The sequence below is a fragment of the Bubalus bubalis genome, chromosome 11, assembly GCF_019923935.1.
Source record: "Bubalus bubalis isolate 160015118507 breed Murrah chromosome 11, NDDB_SH_1, whole genome shotgun sequence".
In the NCBI taxonomy this organism is placed as follows: Eukaryota; Metazoa; Chordata; class Mammalia; order Artiodactyla; family Bovidae; genus Bubalus; species Bubalus bubalis.
Genome location: NC_059167.1, coordinates 90,578,144 through 90,601,111, shown reverse-complemented (window position 1 = coordinate 90,601,111; position 22,968 = coordinate 90,578,144). Strand labels below are relative to the sequence as shown.

The 22,968-nt window shown below is 43.9% G+C and overlaps 2 non-coding genes across 2 annotated transcripts; both read left to right on the top strand.

The window, feature by feature from the left end:
- Positions 1-1,215: 1,215 nt before the first annotated feature.
- On the top strand, positions 1,216-1,332 carry LOC112577893. Its single transcript, XR_003102092.3, has one exon. It is a non-coding gene; the product is annotated as a U5 spliceosomal RNA (small nuclear RNA).
- Positions 1,333-6,449: 5,117 nt separating this feature from the next.
- Positions 6,450-6,565, top strand: LOC112577891. The gene has a single exon (XR_003102090.3). It is a non-coding gene; the product is annotated as a U5 spliceosomal RNA (small nuclear RNA).
- The last annotated feature ends 16,403 nt before the right edge of the window (positions 6,566-22,968 follow it).

The window sequence follows — 22,968 nt, the reverse complement described above, 5'->3', positions numbered from 1 at the left end:
CCAGTGCCTGGGGCCTGGGTTCAGTCCCTGCTGCAGGAAGATTGCACATGCCTTGGAGCAACTAAGCTTGAGCTCCAGAGCCTTTGAGCTGCAACCATTGAGCCTATGTGCCACAGCTAATGAAGCCGGCGCACCTAGAGCCTGTGCTCCGAAACCAGAGCCTGTGCTCCCACTGCAATGGGAAGGCCAGACACCACAATGAAGAGTAGCCCCTGCTTTCCACAACTAGTGAAAGCCTGCGCAAAAGCAACAACGCAGCCCAAAAAAGGCATTTTTTTTTTAATAAAATATTTAATTTAAAAAGCTAGATGAAAAGACATAAAAATAGACGTCAATGATGGGGAAGATTCACAATGCTCATGAATATGATACATGATGTTATATGATATCTGAATATGATTGAAAAGGTAATAAAATGGGGACTTCCCTGGTGGTCCAGTGGTTAAGACTTGGCATTCCAATGCAGGGGGTTGTAGGTTTGATTCTTGATCAAGGAACTAAAATCCTACATGTCTTGAGGTCAAAAAAACAAAAAATATAAAACAGAAGAAATATTGTAATAAATTCAATAAAGACTTTAAAAATTATCCACATCAAAATAAAGAAAATTTTTTAAAAAGGTACCTTGCTGCCTCCCTCCCAGTTTAAGAAGAAAGATAGTGCCAACACCTTTGAAACTCTCTGTGGTCCTTTCCCCAGTCACACTCCTCACTCCCTACTGTAAGTAACCACTATTCTGGACTTCATATTAACAATTACTTTGCTATCTATCCTCAAGGACCGCCCCCACCTCAACTATCAGAAAATTATTTTATTTAAAAGATACCAAAAAAAAAAAGATATCAAAGTCCCAGTGTGCGAACAGATAAACTCAGAATGTCTCTAGTAGACCAACCCGGAGTTTAAATCATAGGCAGCCAAGCCATGGCGTCGGCCCTTAAAGTTGGCCCCAGAGCCGGGTTTGAATATAGTACTTTCCGAGGGGGAAGGGCGATCACGCAGGCTCATTTGCATACCCACAATGCACTGCAAACAGTTTAATAGTTTTCGAGTTTAATAAAAAAATTTTACTTAGTTTAATTTTCCAAATGTGAAAATATTATTTTCACAATTCCTTGAGTAAATTTTCTCAGGTAGTAACTTTGGGACTAAATAGTCACCATCAGTACTCTAAGAGTTGTAATTACTGGAAATGAATTATGGGCAACAAGCGGTATACTCTGGTTTCTTTTCAAAACGTATAAATCTTTCGCCTTTTACTAAAGATTTCCGTGGAGAGAAACAACTTTGAGTTTTAAACCAATTTTTTGAAGCCTTGCTTAATGTGAGGCTGTTTGTTGTTGTTTAAAAGAAAGAACTAATTTCATGTGGGAGGTTTATAAAATGCCATTTTGTCAAATATATTTGTTGTTAATAATTCATTAGCTATGTGATAACAGCAGGTAGGCATGTATAGTATGGCTTTCTGATTTTTGTCAATTGTTTGCCTTTAAAGGTTTCTTGAGATGTTTGTTTACCTCATTAAATCAGTAAAAATAAATGGATAAAACACTTTTGGTTAACACGGCTTAATAAAACCAAGTCGGTTTTTCAATATGTTTCCAAAACGTTGTTATCACAATATAGTAACTTGTAGATGCTTCTTCAATGTTATTCACCTGTGCTTTAAATGCTGTAAAAGTGAAGCCACACTGTCGTGTCCGACTTTTTGTGAGCCCGTAGACTGTAGTTTACCAGACTCCTCTGTCCATAGGATTTTTTTAGGTAATAGTTCTGGAGTGGGTTGCCATTTCCTTCTCCCAGGGAATCTTTTTGAACCCCAGGAATCAAACCCAGGTCTCCCGCATTGAAAACAGACGCTTTATCCTCTGAGCCACCAGGGAAATCAAATCTTGTAGAGAGGAAGAAGACAACGTAGAGAACAAAATGGTTCTAGAGAACACGTAGAGAACACCACCAACTCAATTGACAAGTGTTTGAGCAAGCTCCCAGACCTGGTGAACGACAAAAAAGCCACAGCCTATGGGGTCTCAGAGTCAGACATGAGTGAGTGAGCCGCCAGGAATTGAACCTGGGGCCTCAGCAGTAAAGCACAGCGTCTTAACTTTTCGATTGCCAGGGAGTTTCCAAAGTTAATCTTATTGAAGAGTACTTTCATAAAACTATTTTTCTTTGAGCCACTATGTTGGAGTTACAGCCCTGTTATCGATTATTTTCTTTGCTTAGTGTGATTCTTTAGCATTTGATGTTAGTTATTTTGGGGAAAGTTTGTAATTTTTCTGCACCTAAAGTATCTTTCCCTGCTGGCGCAGAGAATCAAGAGTCCGCCTGCAATGCGGGAGACCCATCCCTGGGTCGGGAAGATCCCCTAGAGAAGGAAATGACAACCCCCTGCAGTATTCTTGCCTGGAGGATCCCCATCGACAGAGGAGCCTGGCGGGCTACAGTCCATGGGGTCGCGAAGAGTCGGACGCGATTCAGCCACTTCACGTTTACGTTTTCAAAGTTTCTTTCCAGGTGGTAAAGAACCCGCCTGCCAACGAGGGAGACAAGAGAGGCGGGTTGCCTCCCTAGGTCAGGAAGAGCCCCTGGAGGAGGAAATGGCAACCCACTCCAGTATTCTTGCCTGGATAATCCCATGAACAGAAAAGACCGGCGGGCTACAGTCCATGCGGTCGCCGGACAGCACGCAGGTACTTGTGGCAGAATTGAGCACTAAAAGGGGAAGCAAGCGCCCCCTTGTGGTCAATAGAGGCTGCAGCAGAAAGGAGAAAGGGACAAGAGCTGAGACCGAGAGGCCCAATTTACCTTGCACAGGAGCGTGCTTCTCCACTGCAGAATCTGAAAGGATTAGGTGTTGCTCTAAGTCTCAGACCTGCCACTTGTAGCGGTAGCCTCTGGGATCCTGCCACAACAAAAGGAACTAGAGAACAATCCATAAGAACAGGTAAGGCTGATTTAACATTAATCTCTTAATGTAGACCCTCACTGGAAGAGATTAGAACAAAAGCATTCTATAATAATTCCACAAATGCAGAAAAAGAATAAATTCAAATACCCATTCATTATACATTTAGGTGTGATGTTACAGAGAAAACGCTTGAGAGTCCCTTGGACTGCAAGGAGATCAAACCAGTCCATCCTAAAGGAAATCGATCCTGAATATTCATTGGAAATCAATCCTGAATATTCATTGGAAACTGAAGCTCCAATACTTTGGCCACCTGATACGAAGAGCTGACTCATTAGAAAAGACCCTGATGCTGGGAAAAATTGAAGGAGGAAGTAGAAGGGGCTGACAGAGGATGAAATGATTGCATGGCATCACCAACTTGATGGACATAAGTTTGAGCAAGCTCCAGGAGATGGTGAAGATCAGGGAAGCTTGGCGTACTGCCCGTCCATGGGGTTGTAAAGAGTCAAACATGACTGAGCGACTTAACAACAATATAGGTAAAATGTAACATCCGCCTAACCTAAGGAAGAATTTTAGCAACCAAAAACCTGGAGCAAACACCACATGTAACAGAAAGTGTTATAAATGTTCCCTTTAGAGTCAGGAAGAAGACAAGAACAAATCACAATTTCAATAAAAAAAATTCCAATAAAGGTTTTTATGTTTTATATTTTTTAGTATGCCTTTTATCAATGCCTGATGATCTGACGTGGAACTGATGTAATAATAATAGAAATAAAGTGCACAATAAGTGTAATGCACTTGAATCATCATGAAACCATCCCCCACACTCCCAACCATGGAAAAAGTGTCTTCTATGAGGCTGTCCCCGGTGCCAAACAGGTTTGGAATTGCCACCTTACATTGCATATTAGTATGAATTGTTGCCAGAAATGGAAATTCCAGGCACACTATAAACAAATTGTTCCAGCCCCTCAAACCCCATATTTATAATCAGAGGTGTGTCCATCCTCTGGAGTCAGAAGTCCTGGAAACATCAATGGAGCTTGGAATGGCTAAAAAACAAGTTAGCCCTCCTTGTAGTTCTCTAGCAAGTGAAAGCTGCCCAGGACCCTTTCAGAATGAAGGAGAGACCAGAGGTCCCCCCCCCCCAATCTAGGAGCAGAGAAACACTTTTCCTGTCCCCTCAGTGACTGAGCCCCTGGCCAGGCCCTGTGAGGTGTAACTATCGTCATAGGGTGAGAACGCTGCACCTCCGTGGGTCTTTAACTCCCCATCACACTGTGAAATATGGAAGAACACAAAGGAATCACAAAACAAATGAATGAATGAATGCTGTGAATGAATCTCAGAAACAGGCTAAGTGAAGGAAGCCGGTCACAAAAAGCCAGGGGTTGTATGTTTTCACTGGTGTGAAATGTCTAGAATAGGCACTTTAGAGACAAAGTATTTGGCAGAGGCTGGGGGGTGGGAGAGCTGGGGAATAACTGCTAATGGGAACTGTTCCTTTCTGGGGTTGATGAAAATGTTCTAAAACTAGATTGTGGGGACTTTGCTGGCAGTTCAGTGGTTAGGATTCCCTGCCTCCACTACAGGAGGTGCAGGTTTCACCCCTGGTTAGGGAACCAAGATCCCATATGGTTCACAGGCCTGCCAAAACAAAACAAAAACACTATTGTGTGCATGTGTGTCAAATCACTTCAGTCGTATCCGACTCTTTCCAACCCCATGGACCGTAGCCTGCCAGGCTCCTCTGTCCATGGGATTCCCCTGGCAAGAATACTGGAATGGGTTGCCATTTGCTTTTCCAGGGGATCTTCCCGACCCAGGGATTGAACCTGAGTCTCTCAAGCCTCCGGCATTGGCAGGCAGGTTCTTTACCACTAGCGCCACCCTATTGTGGAGATGATCGCACCTTTCTGAATATGCTAAAAGCCACTTGCTAAGTCACTTCAGTCGTGTTTAACTCTGTGCGACCCCAGAGACGGCAGCGCACCAGGCTCCCCCGTCCCTGGGATTCTCCAGGCAAGAACACTGGAGTGGGTCGCCATTTCCTTCTCCAATGCATGAAAGGGAAAAGTGAAAGTGAAGTCGCTCAGTCGTGCCCGACTCTTAGCGACCCCATGGACTGCAGCCTTCCAGGCTCCTCCGTCATGGGATTTTCCAGGCAAGAGTACTGGAGTGGGGTGCCATTTATTTACTTGTACACTTTAGATGGGTGAACTGTGTGGTAAGTGGATTATAACCCCCAAAAGCTGTTTTCGACAAATTTAAACCAAATATAATGTCAAATATATTGTGAGCAGAAGAACTAGCAAACCAAACATGACAGCTGAGAGGTATCAAAGTTGGGAAGTGGAATATTGACACGGCCTCCAGAAAAGAATAAAAGAAGAACTGCAATTTCCTTTCCCAAGACTTTCAGTTACCACAATCGTTAAGGAGTCTCTGTAGACTGTCGGAGCCCGTTCCTGAGCACTGCAGAGGAGAGTACAGCTCATGGGGGTTTTTTTTGGTTTGTTTTCTAAATAAGATGAGACTCGACGTCTGAAACTGAAATAACAAGATTTCATCGCCACAAGTAGCATCAGATCAGGAGGCAGGAAATCTGAAACCCAGCGCGGCAAGCGCCATTTTTTTTTTTTTTTTTTTTTGCCTGCGCATTTTGAGGGATCTTAGTTCCCCTACCCTGGGTTGGGAAGATCCCCTGGAGAAGGAAATGGCAACCCACTTCAGTATTCTTGCCTGGAGAATTCCATGGACCGAGGAGCCTGGTAGGCTACAGTCCATGGGGTCGCAAAAAGACACGACTGAGCGACTTCACTCAGTTCTCCTACCAGGAAAGGAACCAGCAGAGAGTGAAAGCTAGAGCCCAAACCACTGGACCCCCTGGGAATATCCAAAGCTCCAATTTTAAACAGGACACGGCTATGAATTTTTCTCAAACGGCAGAATATTCCAGAGTGTACATCTTGGACGTGCATGGTACAAACAGACAAAACACCTGTGCGCCCACCACGCAGTTCAAGAAAAAGGAAATTGTCAAACTTTGAAAACCCTCAATCCACCGAAGGGAGGAACCACGGTCATGAATTTGGTGCCAATCACTTGCTTTTTTTTTTTTCTTTTTCAATTTAACAGCAAAGTCTGTAACAGAAATCAAACTCAGACATACACATACACAAAACATCTAAAACCCGGGTCTCCGCTCGGTGCGGCGTGTCGATGCCAGCCAGCCAGTCGCCGCATCGCCCCCTAGTGCTGACACAGGGGCGCTGCGTGAAGACAGCTTTCCCGAGCGGAAAGGCCGCCCACTTGCCTTATTTGCATACCCTCTGAGCGCTACACACCGTACACGTTTAAAATTATAAAAGTTCAAATTTTCTTTTACCTATGTTTTCTGAAACTAGACCCTTGTTTACAGAGAAATCTAGAAATTTTTGTTCAGGTACTGGCTCTCGGTGCTAGCTAGTCACTCTCACTGTTCTAGGAGTTTCTGTTACTGGAGCTGTGAATTAGAAGGCAGTAAGTTATACTCTGGTTTCTCTTCAGATCGTATAAATCTTTCGCCTTTTACTAAAGATTTCCGTGGAGAGGAACAACTCTGAGTCTAAAACTAATTTTTTGAGGCCTTGTTTCGGCAAGGCTATTTATGTTGGTTAAAAGTAAGACTTAATTTTTTAAGTAAAAAGCACAACTGGGGGTGTTGGAATAAATGTTTGCAAAGGTGCATTTTTTTTTTGATTTTGGAGAATTATCGTGTAGTTCACCAGTGATTTAATTGAAGATGTAGGCGTTTTATTTTTACTCAGTTTATTTTGTTTATGGGTTTGTTATCAAGTGTTTTTAACTATTGGAAATTCGTTATCATGTACTGTGTTTCCAATAAATAAAATGGAAATTGTTAAATACTCTTATTTTTTAAAAGACTTTAAAGAGCTTTTTTAACACGCTAGTTAACAAACGGCCAATTTTCCAGTGCTAAACCTTCATCTACTTGTTCAGTTCTCCCATCTATACATGATTATTGGGAAAGCCACATGTTTGACTAGATGGAGCTTTGTTGACAAGGTTAGTGTATCTGCTTTGTACTATGTTGTCTAGGTTGGTTAATTTTCTTTTAAGGAGCGAGCGTCTTTTAATTTCATAGCTGCAGTTACCATCTGCAGTGGTTCTAAAGCCCCCGCCAAAAATTCTGGGACTGCTTCCCCATATATTTGCTCTGCAGTGATGCGACCAGGTGCCATGATCTTAGTTTTCTGAATGTTGAGCTTTACGCCAACGTTTTTATTCTTCTCTTTCACTTTCAACAAGAGGCTCTTTACTTCTTCACCTTCTGCCGTAAGTGTGGTGTCATCTGCCTATCTGATGTTATTGATATTTCTGCCAGCAATCTTGATTCCAGCTTGTGCTTCATCCAGTCCAGCATTTCTCATGATGTACTCTGCATATAAGTTAAATAAGCAGGGTGATAATATACAGCCTTGACCTACTCCTTTCCGAATTGGAACCAGTCTGTTGCTCCATGTCTAACTGTTGCTTCTTGACCTGCATACAGATTTCTCAGGAGGCAGGTCAGGTGGTCTGGTAGTCCCATCTCTTGAATTTTTCCATAGTTTGTTGTGATCCACACAGTCAAAGGCTTTGACATAGTCAATAATGCAGAAGTAAATGTTTGTCTGGAACTCTCTTGCTTTTTCAGTGATCCAACGGATGTTGGCAATTTGATCTCTGGTTCTTCTGCCTTTTCTAATCACAAGTGATTAATGTGAAAGCGTATGTTTGTTTTCCTTATTTACATGGCTTAATCTTCCTTGATGAGCAGTTACGTGTGAAGTTGATGGGGGTTTTGATTATTTTAGGGGCTGGTTAGTTGAATAATTTCAGGAAAAAACGTGGTTATTGTTTTTTCTTTTGCATTAAGTTTGAAGTCCAGGGTGTATTTTATGATTGAAATGTTTTAATTGGGACTTTTGTTTTTAAAACGCTCACCCAGATTGTAACTAAAAAAAAGCCAGCTCAAAGTATAATAGACTGTAGATCTTATTCTCCCTTCATGGCTTTAGGGCTGGATTGTCTGTTTTACTTATTACAGGTTTGGTTATTAGAATAATGTTTTTCTTGTTGAGACTGTGTAAGGCTTTCTTTCCCTAAGAATGAAATGGAGTCACAGATTTCTTAGGGCAGACAGGTATAATAATTTGTCCCCAAAGCGAGTGTACCCATTTATACTCCCGCCAATGGCCTATATATATTCCCATCGTTTCTCAGCCTTACTGGCCCTTGGTATATTCAGGTTTTAAATTTCGCCCATCTGGTAATCATAAAGTAGTTATATCTTAGTTTTAATGTACATTTCTTTAATTACTAATGAGGTTGAACATCTTTTTAAAGACGTTTTGGCCATTCATGGTATTTCTTCTATGAAATGCAGGTACTTGTCTTTTGCTGCAATGTCATTTTCTAAGTGGTTGTAGTTTTTGATACAGACTCTAGAGACTTTATTTTTTAAGTAAGACTTTTGTTTTTATTTATTTATGGCTGCACTGGGTCTTCATTGCCACTCAGGCTTTCCCTAGTTGCTGCGAGCAGGGGGCTACTCTCTAGTTGCAGAGCACTGACTTCAGGCATGCTGGCTTCAGATGTTGTGAATTGCAGGCTCTGGAGCACAGACTCAGTAGTTGTGGCATACAAGCTTAGTTGCCCCATGGCATGTGGAATCTTCCCAGACCAGGGATGGAACCTGAGCCCCTGCATTGGCAGGCAGATTCTTAACCACTGGGTCACCAGGGACGTCCTCCAGAGTCTAAATACATACTCTTTGCTGGTTTTGTGGTGCAATTTCCTTCTCCCAGTTTAAGGCTTCCCTGTCCAATTTTTTTAGTCTCTTCTGGTGAACTGGTCTAAATTTTAATATTGTCAGATTGATCTTATAAAAAAAATTGTATTCTGATTTTGTCCTTTGTGTGTGTGTTTAATAATTCATTGCCTCAAGTTATTAAATTCTATATATCTTTATATTTTTATTTTTTATATATATATATATAATTTTTTTCTCTTTTCTTTTTGGCCACACTGCACAGTATGCAGAGTTTCCTCTGTGTGCTGTGCTTAGTTGCTCAGTCATGTCCAGAGCCTTGTGGCCCCATGGACTATAGCTCGCCAGACTCCTCTGCCCATAGAGAGTCTCCAGGCAAGAATACTGGAGTGGTTTGCCGTGCCCTCCTCCAGGGGATCATCCCAACCCAGGGACTGAACCCAGGCCTCCCACAGTGCAGGCAGATTCTTTACCATCTGAGCCACCAGGGCAGTACAGAACTTCCTCTACCAGGAATTAAACCTGTGCCCCCTGCAGTGGAGGTGGGGAGTCAACCGCTGGGCCACCAAGGAAGTCCTGTATCTTTTAAAGTTATGCTTTTCATAATGTTATATTAAGTTATGAAATATATTAAGTATATTAGTATAATATATATACTATATATAATATAGTATAATATACTATATATAGTAAAATATATATAAGTATAAATATGAAATATATTAAGTATATTAAGTTATATCATAACATACATTTAAGTTCTTGATTCATCTGGAACTGAATTTTTGTGCAGTAAGTCCTCTACATATGAACCTTCACGTTGTGAACTTTCAAAGAGGCAAATGTGTGTTCACATGTCCAGTCACATACGTTAGCTCACGTGTCTGGTGTACATTGTCATGTGTGTGCGTCCTCTACAGATGGTTGTGCTTCTGTGCACTTTACTGTATAGTGCTATGTAGAGTACAGTAAGTAGTACAGTAGCTTTGTTTCAGCCCAGGATGTCCGGAAGCAAATATAACAGCAGCGGTGATGTAGCTGGAACTAGCATACTTTTCATGGTACTATACTGTGAGATTAGAAATGTTTTCTTTATTTTTTGTTTTGTTATGTATTATTCATGTGGAAAATGTTATAAATCTATATGCTGCTGCTGCTAAGTCACTTCAGTTGTACAGTACTATATAGCCAACTGTGTTAGTTGGGTACCAAGGCTAACTTTGCTGGACTTATGAACAAACCGGACTTAAACGAACGTGCTCTCAGAATGGAACTCATTTGTATGTAAGGGACTTACATGGTGTGAAGTGCGGGTCACTTTTATTTCCGACCATCGCCCAGCACTGTTTGTTTATTGCTGTCTCTTTCCCACTGATCTGCAGTGAGAGCTCTGACGGACACCAGCTTTCCTCGCGAGAGTGGGGATGTTTCTGTGCTCACTGTTTTTTTCCTCAAACCACGCTACCGTGGTATGATTGACCTACAAAAAGCTGCACATGTTTAAGGTGTACAACCTGATGAGTTTAGAGTTAAGTACAGACCCATGACGATCCGTGATATTAATGTATTATACGATTAGATTTGAGTTTTTTTGCTGTCGCGTTAGTTGTATTTGAAGTAGCGTATTGGAGAAGGAAATGGTAACCCACTCCAGTGTTCTTGCCTGGAGAATCCCAGGGACAGGGGAGCCTGGTAGGCTGCAGGCCATGGGGTTGCTGAGGGTCGGACACGACTGAGCAACTTCACTTTCACTTTTCACTTTCATGCATTGGAGAAGGAAATGGCAACCCACTCCAGTGTTCTTGCCTGGAGAATCCCAGGGACGGGGGAGCCTGGTGGGCTGCAGTCCATGGGGTCGCACAGAGTCAGACACGACTGAAGCGACTTAGCAGCAGCAGCAGCAGCACAGACCCATGAAATCGTTACCACAATCGATGTCATAAACACTCTGGGCTCTCCATTCTGTTCCGTGGGTCCAGCTTATCTATCCCTGAGCTAATATCACACATCTTAATTCCTGTGGATTTATAATAAGACTTGAAAGTGGTAGGCTTAATCCCTCTCTTTGGTTTTCTTTTCAGGAGGAACTTGGCTATCCTTTGTTCTTCCAAAATGTTTAGAATAGCCTTCTGATTTCCATGAAAATTCCTACTGGGGATTTCCCTGGTGGTCCTGTGGTTAAGACTTCTGCCAATGCAAGGAAGGGATGCAGGTTTCTATAAGATCCCACATACCTCGTGGCAAAAAAAAAAAAAAAAAAAAAGTGTAAAACAGGAGCTATATTATAACAAATTCAATAAAGACAAAAAATGATCCACATTAAAAAAAAAAAAAGAAAATCCTATGGGATCTGAATTTATTTATTTAATTAAATAAATTACTTATTACTTAAGTAATTTATTTAATTAAATAAGTTATTTACTTTTGGCCATACTGCGTGGCATGTGAGATCAATCAAGCCCCAGCCCTTTGCAGTGAAAGCATGGAGTCCTAACCGCTGGACTACCAAGGAGTTTTCATAATTTGAATTTACTATCTAACTACACAATTTTTAAAACTCCTTTTCTGATATTTTTTTCTCTTTTATTATTGAACAGTTAGCATATACAACATTGATCTTATATAATATGAAGTAGAAATGATAGTGGACCTCTTTTTCTTATGCCTGATCTTAAAAGAAATGCTTTTAAATATTTCTCCATTGAATATGATGTTTAAGTATTAGATAACTTTTATCGAGTATTTGCTTATACTCTCTGTTTACTTAAGTTTTGCTGCATCTATTAGGATGATCATGTGCTTTTTTCTTTTAAATTGTTAATGTGGTGAGTGACATTGATTTCCAAATGTGGAGCCAATTTTGCATTTCTGGGATAAATTTGTCTTAGGCTGCTATGACAAAATACTATAAACCGGGTGACAACGGAGACTTCTTTCTCACAGTTTGGGAGGTTGTAAGTCTGGAGTCAGGATGCCAGCACGGGGCTGGTTCTGGTAAGGGCCCTCCTCCAGGTTGCAGACTGTTGACTTCTTGTATCCTCACAGGGCAGAAAAGAGAGCCAGCTAGCACTCTGGCCTCCTCTTATTTATAAGGGCACTAATCCCATCCGTGAGGGCTCTACCCTCATGGCCTAATTACTCTCAAAGTCCCTGTCTCCTAATTCATCACACTGGGTTTAGGGTTTCAACATATGAATTTGGTGGGAGGGGACACAGACTTTCAGCCCACTGGAAAACCCAACTTGGTTATATTATTAATTTATTTTAATTTTTATTGCTTATTAAATTTTTATTTAATTTTTATGGCTTTACAATGTTGTATTAGTTTCTACCCTACAGTAAAGGGAATCACTATACATGTGTGTATATATATATTTTTGTTGTTCAGTTTCTCAGTCATGTCTGACGCTTTGTGACCCCATGGACTGCAGCCCACCAGGCTCCCCCGTCCCTGGGATTCTCCAGGCAAGAACACTGGAGTGGGTTGCCATTTCCTTCTCCAATGCGTGAAAGTGAAAGTGAAGTCGCTCAGTCATGTCCAACTCTTCGAGACCCCATGGACTGCAGCCTACCAGCCTCCTCTGTCCGTGGGATTTTCCAGGCAAGATTACTGGAGTGGGGTGCCATTGCCTTCTCTGCAAGGCTTCCCTGTCCTTCACCAATTCCTGGAGCTTGCTCAAACCCATGACCATTGAATTGGTGATGCCATCCAACCATCTCATCCTCTGTCATTCCCTTCTCCTCCCACCTTCAATTTTTCCCAGCATCAGGGTCTTTTCTAAAGGATCAGCTCTTTGCATCAGGGCCAAAGTATTGGAGCTTCAGCTTCAGCATCAGTCCTTCCAGTGAATATTCAAGATTGATTTCCTTTAGGATTGACTGGTTTGATCGCCTTGCAGTCCAGGGGCCTCTCAAAGAGCCTTCTCTAGCAACACAGTTCAAAAGCTGTGATGTGTGTACATATATATCACACTGTGTTGCTGGAGAAGACACTTGAGAATCCCCTGGACTGCTAACACCACTCTTTTGTTTGTATTTCCTTCTTATTTAGGACACCATTTAGCATCAAGACTGGAGTTCCCTGTGCTATGCAGTCAGGTTCCCATTAGTTATCTATTATTTATTTTTTAAAATTGAGATATAGTTGATTTATAAAATTATATTAGTTTCAGGTGTATAAGATAGTGATTCACATTTTATAGATTATACTGTATTTAAAGTTACAATAAAATATTGGCTACATCCCCTGTTCTGTACAATATATCCTTGGTACTTACTTGTTCATTTTATACACAGTAGTTTGTACCTCTTAATCCTCTACCCCTGCCTTGCCCACCTCCTTTCCTTCTCCCCATTGGTTAGTGCTTCTTTATTCTCTCAGCCCTGGGTGTTCATTGGAAGGACTGATGTTGAAGCTGAAACTCCAATATTTTGGCCACCTAATGCGAAGAGCTGACTCATTTAAAAAGACCCTGATGTTGGGAAAGATTGAAGGCTGGAGGAGAAGGGGACGACAGAGGATGAGATGGCTGGATGGCATCACTGACTCGATGGACAGGAGTCTGAGTGAACTCCGGGAGTTGGTGATGGACAGGGAGGCCTGGTGTGCTGCGATTCATGGGGTTGCAAAGAGTCGGACACGACTGAGTGACTGAACTGACTGACTGACTTTATTTTCTATGCCTGTGGGTCTGTTTCTATTTTGTTATTTCATTTGTTTATTTTTTAGGCTCCACATATAAGTGATAACATACAGTATTTGTCTCTCTCTGTCTGACTCATTGCACTTAGCGTAATACCCTCCAGGTCCACCCATGTTGTTGCAAATAAAAAATTTTCATTTGAGGCCTAAAAGTTTGCTACTGATTCCTGTCTTTATTAGTTATAGACATTTAACTTTTCTGTCTTCTTGAGTCAGTTTTTCTAAGAGAGATACATGGACAATACATTTCCTGCAGTTGTAAGATTTCTTGGCACACAGGTGTTTATAATCTCTATTATTTAGGTCTCTGCTGTCCCTTCAGTTATGTCCCCTTTTTTATTCCCAATACTATTTACTTACTATCCTTTCGCTCCTTTTTGATCTGATAAATCTCATCAGAATCTGTCCATTTTATTAGTTTTCTTTCTCAAAGCACTAAATTTGGACTTTGACATTTCTCTCCAAAGTATCTTCTTCTTTCTGACTAATCTCTGTTTACATTTTCAATGTTTTTTTGTGTTTACTTTCTCCGAAATGTTTCTATTACTTCAGGAGGCCTTTTCATAGCACTCAACAAGCTGATTTTAATACTCTTTTGGAAAAGGAAAAGACCTCGACTCTCCCTCTCTGAACCCTTCTTGCAGTGATATTTTAAGACAGCACAGCTGGTTTCACGTTCTGCTGGATGTCACCGTGGGCTAGACTTTCCTCCCAGCTAGAAAGACACTCCCCTCGACAGATTCAGTCTCATCTCGTCCTTCCTGTCGTCCCTGGCCAGGACCGTGGAACCGTGAAAGGAGCCGCAGGAGAAAGACAGTCTCCCGCTAAGTGATCTCCACAGGAGGCAGTCCTCTCTGCGAGAAAATAGAGGTGTCTCCCTGCCTGCCTCGCAGGGTGTGGTGGGAAGCAGAAGAGAGGATGGATTCAAAAGGGAGATGTTTAAAAGTGATATGCCAAATAAAACATTGCTCTCATCCTTCAAAACTAGACAGTAAATCAGAGGCTCCCTGCGGAGACCCTCCCTGTGTCTTCAGAAACAGGCATATCTTGCTCCAGACACACAGAGGCAGATAAAACCAGAAACCAGGTCACACACACACACACCATTTGCCCCAAACTCTCAAGGTCTGAGAGCCTCTGCCTTCCTCACAAAAGTCCTGCAGCCAGCACTGCTCTTGGCCACGCCTCGTCAGCAAGCAAACACCACCTCAAGGATGCCAAGGACAGCTTGGGTTGCACCCCTCAGGCTTGCAAGCGCTGTACTCGCCCAGCCTCAAGTTGGAAGAAAGAGCCTGGAGTCAGCAACAGAGGCCTCCGTGGTTTAATGGATGGGGGGATCCTACATACTGAAGCAAGGCCCTGGAGAGACACCTCACCAGCAGTCCTTACTTCTGGGAAAGGAAGTAGGTTACCAGTTACAGAATTGACATCAGATCAGTTTGTCGGTCGCCAGGGAAACCTGCAGAGGCCCACGCCTTGCACTGCCCCTTTAATAAATCACCTTGGTGGAGCAGTTCTGATGGAAAGATTACAACAAGCGCCAGCTGGGCCTGGGAGCCAGTATGTAGGCTCACCCCCGTGATTAGGCTCTATGGTTAAGAGGGAAGGTCAGTCGGGTGAGGAGGGTGTAGGTGAGGCAGGGACAGGTTGGGGAGGTACAGAGAGCAAGAGAACAACCATGTTGGGTGGTCTGATCATACAGACGGGGACTTCTATTCAATGGTGCCACCTTGATTTGGGTGTCTTCGGGGCATGAAAAGATCCCTTCCTTGTTTTCAGTCTGTCACATTGCTGAGAGGGCAGCCCCAGACACACATCTATTTCCTCGGGCCCAAATCCCAAGTGCTAGCTGCCCTTCCTTTCAAAGCCCACCCCCAGATCCACTTCCCATCCTGCCTTTCTAATGGCAGCCCCAGGATGGTCTGGAACACATAGAAATTCCAATGTCGCCCCCTTTCCAGGACAATTGGGTTATCTAACCCTTTCTCCACCACAGAGAAGCCTCTTTATTTCCTCAAAGGTAATTTACCTCCCAAGGTGACACAGGGGACTTTCTGACCCTTTCTTTTGATGAAGAGACCAACAACCTCTCCTGTTCAATCTGTCCCAGGGCTCCTGTTACCCCGTCATGCTCCATTCATTCATTCCACAAACATTCCCAGGACCTTCCTCAAAGAAACAATTTCCTGTTTCTTCTCTTGTCCCCACATAGTGAAAGAATTTGCCCACTGCATCAGGGTCTTTTCCAAGAGTCAGCTCTTCAAATTCGGTGGCCAAAATATTGGAGCTTCAGCTTCAGCATCAGTCCAACGAATAATCAGGGTTAATTTCCTTTAGGATTGACTGGTTTGATCTCCTTGCTGTCCAATGGATTCTCAAGAGTCTTCTCCAGCCCCACAGTTGAGTGCTCAGCCTTCTTAATGGTCCAACTCTCACATCCTTGTATGACTACTGTAGGTCAGACAAAAGTCTGGGCAGTGGGGTTGTGGCAAGAGCACGAAACTGGACGGGGAGATGTGGGTTCTCATCCCTGCTCTGCCCCTAAGAAGCTGAGTACTTCCAAAAATCCAGAACTAGCTGAACTAAAAGCACCAAATCAATAAACAGTAGTTCAGTTCAGTTCAGTTCAGTCACTCAGTCGTGTCTGACTCCTTGCAACCCCATGGACTGCAGCACGCCAGGCTTCTTTGTCCTTTACCATCTCCCAGAGCTTGCTCAAACATCCATCGAGTCAGTGATACCATCCAACCATTTCATCCTCTGTGGTCCCCTTCACCTCCTGTCTTCAATCTTTCCCAGCATCAGGGTTTTTTCCAATGAGTCAGTTCTTCAAATCAGGTGGCCAAAGTATTGGAGTTTCAGCTTAAATACTGTTACTAAAGAGTATTTAGTAAGAGTTTATTATGCCTATAAAAGCAGTTCACCAACCGGAAGGTTCAAAATTCAAAGACTGATGTGAAATGCAGGGGCATGAAGTTACAAGATGACTTATGGTGATTGCATTGGGTTTTCAGATGGCAGGGGACTGGTTTAAAGTGATCATCTCATACCATTTTTAGGAAAATGACTGAAGTTTTCTTTTATGATTGTCAGAGGCATTAAGAAGAAATAACCTAAAATTGCACTTTACTTACCTTCATGAAATAAGCTGGATTTTTGTTTTGCTTTCAGAGCCTAGATGGTTTTATCTGCTCAGGGAATTCTCAAGTCCAGTCTCCATTTTATATTTAACTTTAACAGTATCCTCTCTGGGGCTTGGTATCTCCATTTCTCAAGGGAGGGCCTGAGTTAGATAATCTCCATGTTTTCATCCCGGCCCTGGCATTTATAATGCTAAGGTCTGGGCTCAGGGAAGCGGAGATAAAAGTGTGACAGAAACAAACACCACTGCCCTTGATCTGAGCAGCCTCTCTCTGCCTGCAATGACACAGGTGATCTGCCCATGCCGGCTCCCTGCGGGGATGGAAGACGCCTCTCAGCCAGCGCAGGGCTGCATGGTCACGCCAAGATGGCCATGCCCACACATGCACACCATGCATGTGCCCATGCTCGCATCCATGCATGCATGCACACCCTCGTGCACACACACTGCCCAGTGCTGCGTGCCACATAGCACCTCCAAGTTGGGGAACACACCTCCTTCAGACTGGGTACCGGGCATCATGCTGGCCCGTAAGCTGGGTCTTCCCTTCCATCCTAGTGTTGTTGAGAGATTCAAGCGAAACATCAGAATAAGTTTTCCAAATATTGCTTTCTGATAGAGCTTTGGAAAACAAACATATGTGCCTAGCTGCAGGCTGAGGGCTGCCCATATTAAGGCTGAGAGGCAGTGTGGTACAGTGGCTACCACCCAAGCACTGGTGCCACCTGCCTAGGTTGTGATCCCAGCTTTTCTAACTCCCTAGCTGTGTGACCTCAAGCAAGTCATTTAACGTCTCCGTGCCTGAGATGCTGCATCCGTGAACAGACATGATGATGGTAGTACCTACCTCATAAGTTTAAAGTGTGTCAACATGGGTGCGTGACCTCTAGTCTGTGCTCCATAAGGGAGTCCATCATCCATTACTAAAATTAGGCACTGACGCTCTCTGTTGATCTGAATCAAAGCAAAATGAAAAGAGACTTTCTTGGTGGTCCAGTGGCTAAGACTCCAGGCTCTCAATGCAGCGGGTGCAAGTTTGATCCCTGGTCAGGAAACTAGATCCCACTTGCTGAAACTAAGAGCTTGCACACCACAACTAAAGATGCTGCAAGTCACAACAAAGATCAAAGATCCCTCGTGCCACAGCTAAGTCTGGGTGCAACCAAATAAATAAATAAATAAATGTTACTTTTTTTAAACACAGATGATAGCCTTTTTTAATAAATAAAATTTTTTTTAATTTTTAAAGGGAAAAAAGAGAGGATCTCAGTTAAGAGAACAGTAAGAATGTGAAAAAAGACACGTTTTATTTTTAATTAAAATTTTACCACACTAAGTATTTTAACCCATATGGGTTTTGTTTTGGGAGTGTTGTTTTTTGGCTGTACCACACAGCATGTGGGATCTCAGTTCCCTGATGAGAGATTGAACCTGGCCCCCCTGCAATGGAAGCTTGGAGTCTTAACCACTCACTGGACTGCCAGGGAAGTCCCTATGCATGTTTTATTTGCATTACATGACCGTTTGATTATGGTGCCATTACTTGTTGCTTTGTGATTTAGAGTTTTAAAACATTTAATGTCCTTGAAAAAAATGCTCAGTCCACAACATTTGCAGGGTTGCTGCGACCCAAGATGCCTGAAGCAGGCGGGAGTCCTGGTGGGGCTGGCATCCTGCGCCCTGGGCAGGAGCCAAAGTGGGCAGGGGATTTGAGTGGGGACTTGGCCGAGGGGCTGCAGGTTCATTCCTAGCACTGGTTCCAGGAGGATTGGAGGGTCAGAGAGGCAAGTGGGTGGGTGGGGAGTCAAGGAGATGGAGAGGGGCCAGGGGACAGAGAGAAGACAGGACACCAAGAAACTGGAGAAGGAGGCCAAGTAAGAACACAGATCATGCCAACCTGAACACAACTACAGTATTTAGATAGTTAATCCGTTCTGAATCAGCTAAGGTGGATGGATGAGGCTTGTTGGGATTGAACTGGGCACTTACTGATGGGCAAAGTTCTCAGGATGCTCTCTGATCCTCAGAGCAGGCTTGGGAGGGGAAGGAAGTTGCCTGTGCAAGACAGAAGCAGGCTGGGTCCTCTCACAGCCTGCTGGTGGCCAGTAAGCTCACACAATCACTAAAGACGGTCATTCCATGGGCCTGTGGCCCAGGACCCAGCAAACCCTCTCATTCCTGCTGTAGAGAAATACACACTGACGACCACAGGGAGATGGCCAAGGGCGCCAAATGCAGCGCTGAAAACTGGAAACAGCAAATATAAATGTCATTATCATGTATACCGTATATTTGACTTTAAGGCTTCCCTGGGGCTCAGCAATAAAGAATCTGCCTGCAATGCAGGAGACTCAGGTTCAATCCTTGGGTCGGGAAGATCCCCTGGAGGAAGGCATGGCAACCGACTGCAGTATTCTTGCCCGGAGAATCCCATGGGCAGAGGAGCCTGGTGGGTCCATAGGGTTGCAGAGAGTCAGACACAGCCCTTTGAAGTGACTGAGCATGCACACACACATATTTGACTTGGGTGCTTATAGAAATCTATAATTACATGGAGAAAGGCCTGGAAGGATCTTATATCACACTGACAAGATTAATTATCCCTGGGAGGGGGACTGGGTTTGGGGTGATTGAAGTGGGATCTCTGTAATATTTTACTTTCTTTTTTGAGACTTGTGGGATCTCAGCTCCCCAACCATGGATGGAATCAGGACGCTCAGCTGTGAGAGTGCCATGTCCTAACCAGTGGACTGCCAGGGAATCTCCTTATTTTTTCTTTTTTAACAGCGAGGACTTTTTTGTGTATTGCTTATTTGACTTAAACTAACTTAAAAAATTAAAAGACATAGAGCAAATTGATTAAGAGGGAGGAGGGATTTGGACAAGAATAAGAGAAAGAAGAGAGGTTTGGAAGTGAAAGTGGAGCCATGAGATGATAGGGAGAAAGGTGGGCAAAGAGAATACTCCGGACTCCTTAGCATATGGTATGTAATATAATTGATCCTCTGACACCTCTTCCAGGCTGTTCAGCAAAGACTTAAATAGATTTTCAATTTGTTTTTGGATGTTGGGTCTTTCTCTCAAAGGTGAAATTGAGATTGACCATAAGACAGACTGATTTCATTTGGGTTACAATTTACTTGGCAAATATTTATGGGAACCTTCTCTGGTGGACAGTGGGCTGGGCCCTAGACAAATGGGCGTTAGGAGGAGCTCCACGGTGACCTCTACTATGTGGAGACAAGTCATGCAATGAGGCAGAAACATGAGGCTGCGGGAGCAGAAAGCAGGGAACATTGGTTCTGCTCCAGAGTCATGACAGCCTCATGGAGGGATGAAGCCTCGACACAAATGTAGGAACATTCCAGAGAGAAGAATTAGAGAAGTGCATCTCAGGTTGTGATGATTGTGATGGGTGGCCTTCTTCCCAAAGGTCAAGGTTGCGGTCTGTGGTCCTGGAAGAGTCCCAGAGAGCGAGCTTCTCCAGCGGCCAGTGCCGACAGCGCCCCCTGGTGGAATCATTTACTCGGCATTCTCTCCACGCTAGGAATTCCCCCAAGAGGCTGAGAACAAGCTTTGGCCTTGGAGCTGGAAATCCTGCATCCCTTGCCAAGAACAGCTGGCATCGTGGGCCTCCAGATGTGAGGCCCTACTTACTGTAACCCAGCTGGACACTACGGGGCACCCCGACCTCTGCCTGCCCCTTGTCTGTGGAAAGACTGTAGCCTCCAGGCCTTCCCCCAGTTTCAAATAATATATTTAATCAAGAAGTGAGGGAAATGCGGAAGCAAAGAAAAACAGTCAAAACAGTAATAGTTTAGCCCTTGAACAAAGTCGAGGACCTTTTTAGTTCCTCTTCAAGGGCTAGAGGTCATCCTCTGAGCCATGTCCTTTGCGCTATTTTGCACAGACTGAAACCCCCACCAGGTGGAAGAAGGTAATTATCTACTGACCACAGCATGCAGACCTCAGACTGATTGAAACCTGAAGGCTGATGATGTTCATTCCGGGTTACCTCACCACCAAGCAATCAGAAGAATGTCCACGAGCTGACCATACACCCCACAACCCTCTCCTCAGCACGTAGCCCCTTCCTCTTCTCCCTGTGTAATTTCTGAGCAAAACCCTAGGAGTTGGTGCCCTGGGACAAGAGTCCACCTTCTCCCCAGTGTTGCCAGTTTACTCAATAAAGCCGTCTTTCCTTTTTGTCTGACAAGTGTCTCTCAGTATTGGATTCTTGAGCAACGAGTGGCTGAACCTGAGTTCAAGAACAACAGAACACTCTAAATAGTCAGGAGGAAACATAAATCCACATGGGGGTTAATCGGAGAGACAACTGACCTTGCTCCTTCGGAAATGTCAGTGTCAGGAGGGACTTCCCCGGTGGTCCAGTGGCTAAGACTCCATGCTCCAAATGCAGGGCGCCCAAGTTCAATCCCTGGTCAGGGAACTAGATCCTATATGCCACAACTGAGAGTTTGCATGCCACAGCTAAGACTTGACTCAACCAAATTAATAGTAAAAAAAGAAATGGCAGTGTCAGGAAAAACCAAAAGGCTGGCGCTGTTCTAGAAGAGTAGAGAGGAAAGAGAGAGGATAACCAAGGGAGTGGATGAATCTTGGCTGGATCCTGGATGGGGGAAACACCGGTGAGGGGGCAACATTGTTGGTACAGTTGGGGACATTTTATAATGGACTATATATTAGATGGCTCAGATGGTAAAGAATCTACCTGCAGTTCAGGAGACCAGGGTTCAACCCTGGGTCAGGACAATCCTCTGGAGAAGGAAATGGCAACCCACTCCAGTATTCTTGCCCGGAGAAGTCCATGGATAGAGGAGCCTGACCGGCTACAGTCCATGGGGTTGAGAGGAGTCGGACATGACTGAGAGACCAATACTTTATGATTTTATATATTAGATAACAGTGCTGTATCTTTTTTCTTTAAATGATGGAAATGAAAAGAACATTTACAGTATTCCCCTGGGTTAGGAAAATGGGGTAGGTGGGAGTAATCCATCATTTTACAAGGAGAACAAAAGCTTGGATTCCAGTGCTGGCCTTGCCACTTCCTACCTGTGATAAGTGGGACCTGTTTTGCCACCGCTTGGACCCTATCCCATCATCCGGGAAAGCGGGGTTGCCGTAGTGCTCACCATGGGTGGCTGGTGAGGGCCGAAAAGCACACACAGGAGAAGCTGGGGCCGGTGCGGAACTCACTTCAACCAGCAAAGAAAGCTTAATGGAAAGGAGGCTTCCGCTATGTCAGGCTCTATGGGGCTCCTTTCCCTCTGTGTGGGAGAGGGCCTGCACCCCTTTGCTTCCCCTCTCCCCACTCTTTTTCCTTTTCTCTCCACCCCTTTTCCCAGGGGATCCCAGAAAATGTGCTCCCATCAAGATGTATCAACTGCAGGGTGCAGCCTTAGATCCCCTTTGTTGGTTCCCAGCAAATTAAAATTTATCTCTCAGGGAGGAAATGAGGGGGTCGGATTTTTTTTTTTTCTTCCTCCTTAATGGGCCCTGAAGAAGGAAATGAATGCGGGGGAAGGGATCAGAAATACGATCCACCTCTCGCTGGCTCAGAAAGGTCTGGGGGCTCCCTGCACCCTCAGAGGGGGCAGCTGGGCACAGTGTGTTTTATTATATAATTAACCTTGACCCTTCTGGGTTCAAAGAGAGAGGTTAGTTGGAAATAAATCAATAGTCTGATCTGGTCACTTCAAAGGCTTCAGGACCCGCTGGAAAATTCCATGTTGGTTCAGTGTGTAAATTGGAGTAGGGTGTGCAATTCTTTTTGAAAGGTTGTGGGGTGGTTAGGTCTAAAATTGAAATGAATTGTGTATCCGCTTCCTTTAATCAAGCAATCAGGAGTCTTTATTGTGTTTCTTGGTGGGGGCGGGGGGTGGGTGGCAAGGCCTGGGAGAAAATACAGTGTGACCTCTATGTGACCACTGGGCCCAGCTCTAGGACAATGGGCACCTCTCCGAGCTTAGGAAGCCCATCTCTTCACCAGCAGGGCTCAGCCTTGGCTTCCAACAGGTCTGGGATTCTTGGAATCACTGAACCATCACCATTATAATACACAGCAATTTTTGAGTGCTTACTATGGGCCAGGTGCCAGAGATTTTCCAGTTGTTTTCTCATTTGAGTCTCATAACAACCCAATTAGATAAGTACCATTATTATCTCTATTACAAATTAAGACATTGAGCTTCCAAGGGGCTGAAGAGCAGGTCCAAAGCCACTGTGAGGTTTTCAAAATCTGTTTCAATGATATGGCTCAAGGGATGAAAAGAAAAGCCAAGGAAGGGTTGCAAATGACCCCAAAGTCTCCAGTCCCGGCATTCTTTTTTTTCCCTGAAGTTGTTGGAAGGTGAATGGAGCTGGTT